Here is a 9,718-nt window from a genome sequence, read left to right on the forward strand (position 1 = left end):
CAGGTCTTGGTCCCAGGGAGTGGGAATAATCCTTTCTAAGGCCCACTTCCCACCTGAAGCCAGTCCCCAGGTTGGGAGGTGCCCTCCAGCCCAGTCCACCACCCACTCTCAGTTGCCTCCTTTGCTGACTACACAGGCCCAAACACAGGCATCACAAAAGTTGACTTCAAGTTAGTCCTTGAACACAGTATCTTAGCCCAAGACCCAATCACTAATGACAGCCAGAAGCCAGACCCTCAGATGCCCAGATGTTGGGGAAACAAGCAGGGATCATCAGGGTCTCTCTAACCTCAGGGCAGAACCAGTCCTTGGTGTCGACCCTAGAGGACAGTCATCATGGAAGTCTGAGTTAGGGGGGCTGCAGGTGAATGGCAAGCCCACAGCCTCTGACCAAGCTTCTGGCCTTCAGCACAGCAAAATGACTCCTGCTCAGAGCCCAAAGCTACCTGCCACTTGGCAGTACCCGACAACAGCCCAGTCCCCAGAACCCTGCCCCACCACCTTACCTTTGCCTCTTTCATAGGCCGAATGGACTTCAAGGCCCCTCCGGAACAAAACATCCTGCTGGGTTGGGATTCACTGTCAGCCTTCAGAGCCACACCAGGGCAGTCTGGTAGCTCAGCCGAGAGCCTTGCCTTTGCAAGGGACTTGGTGGCACAGTCACTGGACAGCCTGGAGCTGCTCTGGAGGTGGGAGAAAAGACCTCCTGTTGGCTTCCAGAACATGCCAAGTCCCTGGCCCCCCTGAGGTGCCTTCTAACCTACATATGAACCCTTCTTCCTCAGCCCACTGAGGGCTTCTTCCTCAGGACTCTGGGCTTCCAGACAGAGTCAGGGAGGAACCCTCCTAACAACAAGAGTAGCCTTTTACTGAATGTCTCCTCTGTGCCAGCGCTGCTCCAAGTACCTTATCTGGGTAACCCTTTTGGCCCTCCACCTGTAAGTAGGCACTGCTATGAATCCTGTCTTACAAATGAGGAGACTGAGCCCAGAGCAGCGAAATCACTTTCACAAGGTGACCAGGATCCAAACTGAAGATACGACCTCTCATTGCATTTGTGCTATCATACAGTGGCTTCAGGGGGAAGAAAGAGTTTATTTTGAAATTCACTAGGGTTCTTGAGCTTGAACAAGAGATTTTAAGACTTCAGAACCTGGTGTGGCAGAAAGCACTTAAGCACCTCAGAGTCCAAAAGTCCCGGGCAGATCCTAGATTAACCACTAACTAGCTCTTTCACTTGGAGCCAATTGCTTAATTCGTCTCAGCCTTGGTTTCCCTGATGGTAAAATGGCAATGGTTGTACTGATCTTACAGGGCTATCGTGAGGCTGAGAAGTAACACCTGCAGCACCCTGGCACCTGATGGATGCTCAGTAAATGGTCACTGTGGTTATTACTCCTCCCTCCCGCCCCTTGGGTTTGCTGGCAAGCCCACCACTGACCGGCCCAGCGGCCCTCTAGAGTAAGTGGAAGCAGCTGGGAGGGGGCGGGGAGGTGGGGAGGGAAGGGGGCCGCTTGAGGAACTGCAGGCCGGCCCTTAGGGCCTCACAGGGGATATTGGCCCTGGCCACAGGTGCACCAATTACTCTCCCCTGGAAAGCCTGGGGGTGCCCTTCCCCCTCGTTTTCCCACTCGGCTCCGCTGACCTCTGGTTCTGCAGCCGGTGGTGGCAGCTCCCCAGCACCAGTCCGCTGGTTGGCCGTCTGTCTTCAGGTTTCACGGCCTCCCGGAGGCTCCCGTGCTTTGCAAGTTTTCCCTCCCTTTCCCGGCCGCTTCCCGGTTAGCCTGGGAGCCTCTCTGTGGCAGCTCGGGTTTCATTCCTGGGAGCTTTGTTCCAAATGGAAGTTTCTGGTTGGGATAATCCCTGGGTGTGAGTGGTCAGTGCAGGAAGAGACAGGAGCCTCTCTGAGAGGCTGTGGGAACGGCCCGCTTGTCCAGGTGCTCTGAGGAGGGAGCAGGGCTGAGGGGGTGGCCTGAGCCCACCCAGCCCTTTCTCTCTGGAGGGTCCTTGCCACCATCATCCCCTGAAGGCCACAGAGGACCCTGCTGGGCTCAGGGCCCCCGTTTCCCTCACCACCTGCCCCACTGGGGATGTCAGGCATGGAGGGGGAACCTGAGGGGGTCCCAGCCCCTGAGCTGACCAAAGCAGATATCGTTTACACCCATTTTATGAATATGCCTCTATACAGGTTTTCCTCAGGAAATAAGGTTCTGCCACTAAAGAATTTTTGAAAACAAATAATCTAGGTCAAATCTTTACCTTCTAGATGAAGAAATTAAGGTTCAGGAAAGAGGGGTTTCCCTGAGGATCCCACAGACACTCATTGTCAGCTCCCATCTTCTCTGTGGGCCTTTCACGACTCAGTGCTGACCCTCTGCAGCCCACGATATGGCAACCCCAGGCTTACTTGTCTGTGGACCCCAACACCGGGGGCTGCCTGAGGCGGGGGGGGGGGGGCGTGCCCTGTCCTTCTCTGAGCTCCAGTGACTCAACAGTCGGTCTGCATGGGACAGAGTTGGGGCTGAGAGGAGTCAAGCTGAGCTCCATCAGAATCTCAAGCTAGCATGGCCTCAGCCCCGAACCATCAGCCCTCCTCCCAGAACCCCTTTCCTCGCCCAGCCCCCGTTGTTCTCTATCTCAGCCTTTCCCACACCTCACTGGGGCTGCCTGTCCAATAGCAGCTGTTGGCTCTGGAAGGGAAACTTCGGGAGTCAGGGGTCCACCTCACTTACTCACCGGTGCCTCCCAACTCTTGCTTTAACACCTGGCACAGAGGAACTGCCCAGTGGACTGGCCCTGTATCCATGTGAGGCCCTGGGGAGGGAAAGAGGCCGGAGCCAAGATAAGGAGCCTTGATTGTTGGTGCTCTGGGTTTTCCGTGCGCTTCTCTTTGAATTCTTCCTAACTCCAGACAACTCAGACTTGACTCTCTCTCCAGCTTGCTGCCTTGGGGCTTGGGAGAGTGAGGCCAGGTCAGTCAGAGAAGCAGGGCTGGAAGCACACCCCACCTTGCAGGACACCAGCGTCTCTACGCCCTCACTTGTCCCGGTCTCCCAGCCCGGGCTTTTGCCTGGCGCACCTGCTGGGTGAGTGGAAGGGAGAGAGAAGCCACGTGTATGTGCTTGAAGGCCGCACCCTTCATCTCACCCACCTTCATGGCTACCCTTGTAGATTCTGCCTCCTCCCCCCAGCTCCTCAGGGTGCTGCTTGGATGACATCGTGGTGCACATCTGGGCTCCTAGGACCTTAGCCCAATGGGCCCTCCTCCAGAGCCTGTCCCCACAGCAGCCACTATGTATCAGGACACTCTTCAGGACCTCTTACACACTCCAAGTGACAACTCTAGAGGGTGGAGCCTGTTTCCCAAACTGAGTCCTAGAGAGGTTCATTCAGTCAGGGAGCAACAAGGCCAGGATTTAACTTATCTCCATCTGACTCCAAAACCACAGCTGATTTCTGCCTGATCCCAGTGCCATTTCTCCAAATTCCTTCTCCGACTTTGCTGAGGCTTGTGGGGTGGGGCTGCAGGTGCCTTATTAGTGTTAGTGGTCAGTGCAAACTCCAGGAGTGTTGGGGGGAGTAAGAGAAGGCTCCCTTCCCTTTCTCTCTGTTTGCTTTTGATGAAACTGCCCCCACCTGGAGGCCTGCTTCCTGGGTGGGCTCCTGGAAAGGGCCCACCACCACACCAGACCCCCGCCACCCTCACACACCTGTGCACATTCCCATCTTTCCAGGCTCCCGGGGGGCAATAATAACCATCCAGACACTGACTGCTTAGGCCCTGACCCTCCTCACTAAGCACAAACTTTTAGCCTTTTGGTCATGGCTCACCTTGTCTTCAGCTTTTATCCAGAGCTCCAGCTACCAGTCATGCCTAGCTCAGGAGTACCCCTAGAAGTTACTCCCTCTTAGGAAACCCCTCTTCTACTCGGCCCAGGATCCCTCACCCCACCAGGGAGGATTGAGCCTGGATTAATGGAAGTGACTGGAACTTGAGCCCAAGGCAGAGAAGTCTGCCCCAACTCTCGGAAGCCCAGCATCCTACTGACCCGGCTATCCTATCAGAACTTCGATCAGGCAGATCCTACATGGTGTATTACCCACGGTGAATGTTTTATGAGCTTACTCTTCATTGCTGAAGGCTGCAGGAGGCAGGCAGAAGAGGGGAATGATACAGAAAACCCAGGGAGCAGATAGGCAGGGAGAGAAGGTGGGAGGGAGTGAAATGGCCCAGTGCAGGTTATGATGGGATGGGGATTTCTCTGTGAAGAAGAATCTAGCGAAAGTTGGTCATGTTCATGTCTGTCCAATTGAAATGATTAAATGTCGGTGGCTGGAAACAGGGAAGAGTCCAAGAAGGTAGAGTTTTGAGCCTGGCTGTTTGGCAGCTGTGTGTCTGCGGGCAGACCAAGGGGCAGCTGGAATTTGGTGTTGGCCCTGGCTAGTCCTGCCCTTGAAAGTCACTGGCGGGGTCTCCAGGCAATTGGCTTGGGTCTCAGGGCCCAGTGCCCCAGCTCCTCGAGGGCTCACCATTCCGCCGCATCCAGGCTCCAGGCCCAGGTGTTTTCTGGTCCTCTGCACTCAAGGTAGGAGGAGCCTCAGACAGTGCTGAGTTTTGTGCAGGCTTCTTCCAGGCTGACCTTTTGTTTGAGCATCCTCTGCCAGGCCCAAGCTAGAGCCCATCTGGTTCTTCATGATGGGGGACCTGGCCTTAATCCCCAAGTGCCAAAGCTTGGGACCTCACTTGGCATAGGATCATGCCCTGACTCTCCTCCCCCCATGTCCTCCCCCGAGCATACCTAAGGGAGGGAAAAGGAACGCAGATCCAAAAATCCAACCAGTGACCCCACTGGTTGGGGTCACTAACATCTGTCATCTGCATGGTTTCCTCTAGCATCTGCCAACCAGGAGAAGAGGGGCATGCATGAGGGTCAGCTGTAGGGCCTTTTCAGATGGACAGTTAGTTCTTGAGGGTCAGCAAGAGATCCAGATGGGGAAGGAGGGCAACCAAAGGGACCTTATCGGCACAATCTCCCACAGTAACATGGGACTTGGGGATCCTTCGGAGTTCTTGCCAGCTCCCCATCTGTCTTGCTACCACTTACTCCTCCTCTCTCCTCTGCTCTCTCTGGCTCTTAATTCCCCTTCACTCTCTCCTTTTAAATCCTCTGGTTGCTATAGAAACCCAACAGCGGGAAAGGAAGCAGAATCTGAGGAGGTTCTGAGACATCCATCCCAACAGACCCCCTTAGATGCTCGTTTGTCAGGTTCTGGAGATACTCATTTCAGCTTGAGAAAATGGGGATGAGCTTGTACTGGAAGCCTTGGACCCTCTTTAGTAAGACTATGATGTCCAGATGGGCTCAGAGGGTCACCCATCCCAGGACCATCCTCAAGTCTCCCTGACCTTCAGGCATTTCCTAAATCCTGACCCAAGTCCCAGAACCCCCAACCCACCTTCTCCATTCAACAGCCTCCACATCTACTCTTACTTTATTAGTTGATTGCCTCAACCAGTGTTAAGTGAACACCTACAATGTGCCAGGCATTGTTCTAGGCAGTAGATATTCATCATGAACTGAGCCAAAGTCCCTGGTTTCTTGGGAGGAATAGGCTGACCAAAAGTGAGTAAATAAATAAAACACAAGAGAATGTCAGATAGTAATAAGTGTAATAAAGAAGAGAAAGTGGAGAAGGACAGCAGAGACCTATATAATGAGCAGTAAACCCTCCAGTAACCTAGAGGAAAAGTATTCCAAGCAGAGAGAACAGCAGTCAAAGGCTCTGAAGCAGATGGGAGCCTGGCTGGTTTGAGAATCTAGGGGGAGGTGTGACCCCGATGCAGTGGGTGAGAGGGAGAAAGGTTAAATCATTCAGCTAGATAGACAGACCGGGGCCAGAGCATGGAGACCACGAAGGCCATGGAAAGGAGTCTGAATTCAATTCTTGATATGGAAGAAGCAACATGATCAGATTTGTGTTTTGGAAAGTCTGGTTACTGAGCACAGGAAAGATTGTGAGGGGAGATGAGAGGAACCAAGGAGAGCATTTAGGGGCTGTTGCCGTAAGCCAGACAAGAGCTGATGATGACTTAGAGCAGGGAGGTGGCAGTGGATAAGCAGAAGAGTAGATGGGCTAGATCTAAGATGCGTTTTGGAGGTAACGGCAGTGGGATGAGAGGCGGTGGGAGGCCAAGAGAAGAGTCAAGGAGACCCCCAGGTGAAACCAATATCCTCTTGTTAGTTGGCCACTTTCTCCTGGCCCTGTGACTTGTCAGGGATAGGAAGAAAGTGAGAGAGTGGATGACGACAAAACTCTATCCAAACCCCACTTAGAGCTTTGGGCTTAGAAACTGTTGTGCTTTTCCTGTATCATCAGGACACACACCCTCTTGGTTTTCCTTCAACCTACCTCAGAGGCCACAATATTTGCTGATTCTCCCCTTCACACTGACCTCTAAATGTTTGGAGGATACCACAGCTCAGACTTGGCTTTCTCCTCTTCTCTAGCTATGCTCACTCCCTGGGAAATCCATTCCATCCCCTGGCTTCAAAAATTGTGTGTTGAATACTCCCAACTTTATATCTTCACATGAGACCTCTCCCTTGAATTCCAGACTCACATACAACTGCCTACTCAACACCTCCACTTGAATATTTATCTAGTCAGCTCAGACTTAACATATCCAAAACTAAAGTCCTCTTCTCTCAAAATCATCCCCTTCTAGAATCGCCTCCATCTAATAAAGGACCTCTCCATCCTTTCAGTCACTCAGGTTAGAAACTTTGGAAACCCCTAGACTCCTCTTTTTCTCTCACAAACCACATTCATCAGCACTTCTCTACTTGCCAAAAAAAAAGTCCCAAATTCCAGCCTCTTCTCAACACCTCCAATCCCCTATTATCTCTCGCCAAGATTACTGCAAAAACTTCATAACTAATATCTCTTACCCCCCTACCACCTATACTCAACACAGCAGCCAAAGTAATCTTGTTACTAATAAAACTTAATTCAGATCATGTCTCTTATTTACAAGGCAGAAACAGAGACAGAGACGGTGAGAACAAGCATATGGATACCAAGGGAGAATGGGGTGGGGTGGGATGAATTGGGAGCTTGGGGTCAATACACATACCCTATTAATTCTATGTATAAGATAGATAACTAATGAGAACCTATTGTGTAAACACAGGGGACTCTACTCAATGCTCTGTGACTTAAATGGGAAGGAAATATGAAAAAGAGGGTATATATGTATATATACATAGGGGCTTCCCTGGTAGTTCAGATGGTCAAGATTCTACCTGCAATGCAGGGGACCCAGGTTCAATCCCTGGGTTGGGAAGATGCCCTGGAGAAGGAAATGGCTATCCACCCCAGTATTCTTGCCTGGAGAATTTCATGGGCAGAGGAGCCTGGCAGGCTATAGTCTGTGGAGGTGGCACAGAGTCGGACAAGATTGACCAGCTAACACACACACATAGCTAATTCCTTTTGCTGTACAGGAGAAATTAATACAACATGGCAAAGAAACTATACCTGAATAAAAAGTGTTCTTAAAAATTCAGATCATGTCCTGCTAGTGCTCAAAACCCCACCAGTGGTTTGCTGTCTCACGTGGGCTAAAGTCTTTTCAAGGGCCCTACGTGACCTGCCTTCACCACCACCTCTTGTACGTCTCAGTGCAGCTTCCGTCATCCCCCTGCCCCACTACACTCACACTGCACACGATGTTCCTGGATCCTGCCTTCACTCTGCTCCAGCCACACTGGCCTCCTTCCTCTCCCCCTAATGCTTGAAGCTTGTGCTTGTGGGTCCCTCCACCTGGATGGCTCCGCCCCCAGATAGATGCAGGTCTGAGCGCCATCAGGTGTCTGACTAAGCACTAGGTTTTGAGCGGGATCTTCTCTGACCACCCTACTTAACATTGCCATGACCCTGCCCCGCCTTCCACACGCATCCCCTCTGTTTTTCTCTGTAGTGGTTGTCAGGGTCTGATAAACTATATACTGTTTGCTCTCACTCCACTCTTTACCCTCCTACTAGACTATGAGCTCCATAATAACAGAGGTTTGTCTCTTATTTCCAGCTTTGTCCCTTCTACCTAGAACAGAGCCTGGCACGTAATAGGCACTCAGTGAATAGTGACTGGAATAAATGAGTTAGAGAAAGACCTGCAGTCCTCAAGAGGCAGCCTGGGTCTGGGAGTTCAAACCTGACTTTTTCATACTAGTTTTCACACTGGCTCTGTGACTTCTGGGCCTCAGGTTGTCTATATGTAGAAGGTGGAGAACTCCTGGGGTCCTTTGCTGCAGCAGCTTTCTAGAAGGATGCTTGGCCATAGCCTCACCAGCGGCCATTCAGCTGAGTGTAGCAGGTGGGGATGGACAGGACCTGGCAGAGTGAGAGGAGAGGCCTCTCATATATCCTTTCTAGTCCAGGCTTGGGTGGAGTCAACACTGGATTTGAAATGAAAGGCAAACTTCTAGCTTGGACTAGGCTAGGCTCTGGAAGCCGCAGGTAGGAAGGAATGGGTAAAGAGGTCCAGCCCTGCCTGCTGAGTGGGGACAAGCAGAGGCCTGACCACCAGGCCTGCGCTCCTCCTCATGGAGAGCTGTCCATGTGAGGGCCTCATGAGAATCACTGCTGTAAGAAAAGGAGGAAAGGGGACATGGGGAGTCAGGGTGAGGTGAAAGCTGGGAAGAAGGAAGACCTGAGGGGATCACCCAGACCCACGCATAGGCCCTCAGTGAATTCTGGTGGGCAGGCCTCCAAGCATGCCTCAGCCAGGCCCCAGGGCTCTCACAGCCAGCACCCACTCCAAGACAGAGCATCAGGCCTTTTGGCTGTGGAAAAGCCCATTCCTCCTCCCTTTTCTGGGCCTTGCAACAGCTCCCTGCTTGTTTTCCCCGAAATAAATGGGCTGAGCATATTGGGCCGGCAATAACCCCTTGAAATCAGTTGTTATCACAGTTAACAACCAGTTTGGCTTCAGTTCAGGCTGTTAACTATCAAACCACTAAGTGCCGGTAATGATTGATTCTTGGCCAGTTGCAGCTTGAGTGGGCTGTAAAACCCTATTAGTGAGGGTTCTGTGGAAGCAGCAATGCAAAGATAAACAAGGTGGTGGGTGCTCTGGCCCATCTCTGCCCCATTGCTCTGGCATCAGCTCCCCAGGGTCCCTTGTCAGGGGTCCTGCTGGGAGTCAACCCCTTCCCAAAGCCCCAGGCCACCTCGAGGATCAGGTCACCACCTTGCTGTCCACGTCTACTCCTCCACCAGTCATCTCTCCCTTCTCCAGGAGTCAGGTCCAGCTCTCTGGACAGCCCACTTCTCCCTCGTCACAACCATGGCACAGTTCCACCCCACAGCCCCGGAGCACTCAGGCATCCCTAGCCAGGGGGCTTCAGGGTAGCTTTGGCCTAGCTGGTGACCACCTTGGCCCAGCCTGGTCCCAGGATCACAGGCAGGGAGAGCCTGGCATTCCATCCACCCCCTGGACTCCCTCCCACCCTGTGGTTTCCCCCAGGAATTGCTCTCAAACAAATGAGATGTGGGCAATTACTGGGCTGGGGGCTGGACAGGCGGCCGTACAGATGAAAGCGTTTCCTGGACGGTCTCTTCATTTGCATGGCATCAGAAGCTGCTCAGAAGGTGTGACTTTTCCCACAGTGAGACCCCAGCTCCTTGCACAATAAAGCCAGGCTGCTCACCCAGA

This window comes from Capricornis sumatraensis, chromosome 23 (assembly GCF_032405125.1).
Source record: "Capricornis sumatraensis isolate serow.1 chromosome 23, serow.2, whole genome shotgun sequence".
NCBI classification, from domain to species: domain Eukaryota; kingdom Metazoa; phylum Chordata; class Mammalia; order Artiodactyla; family Bovidae; genus Capricornis; species Capricornis sumatraensis.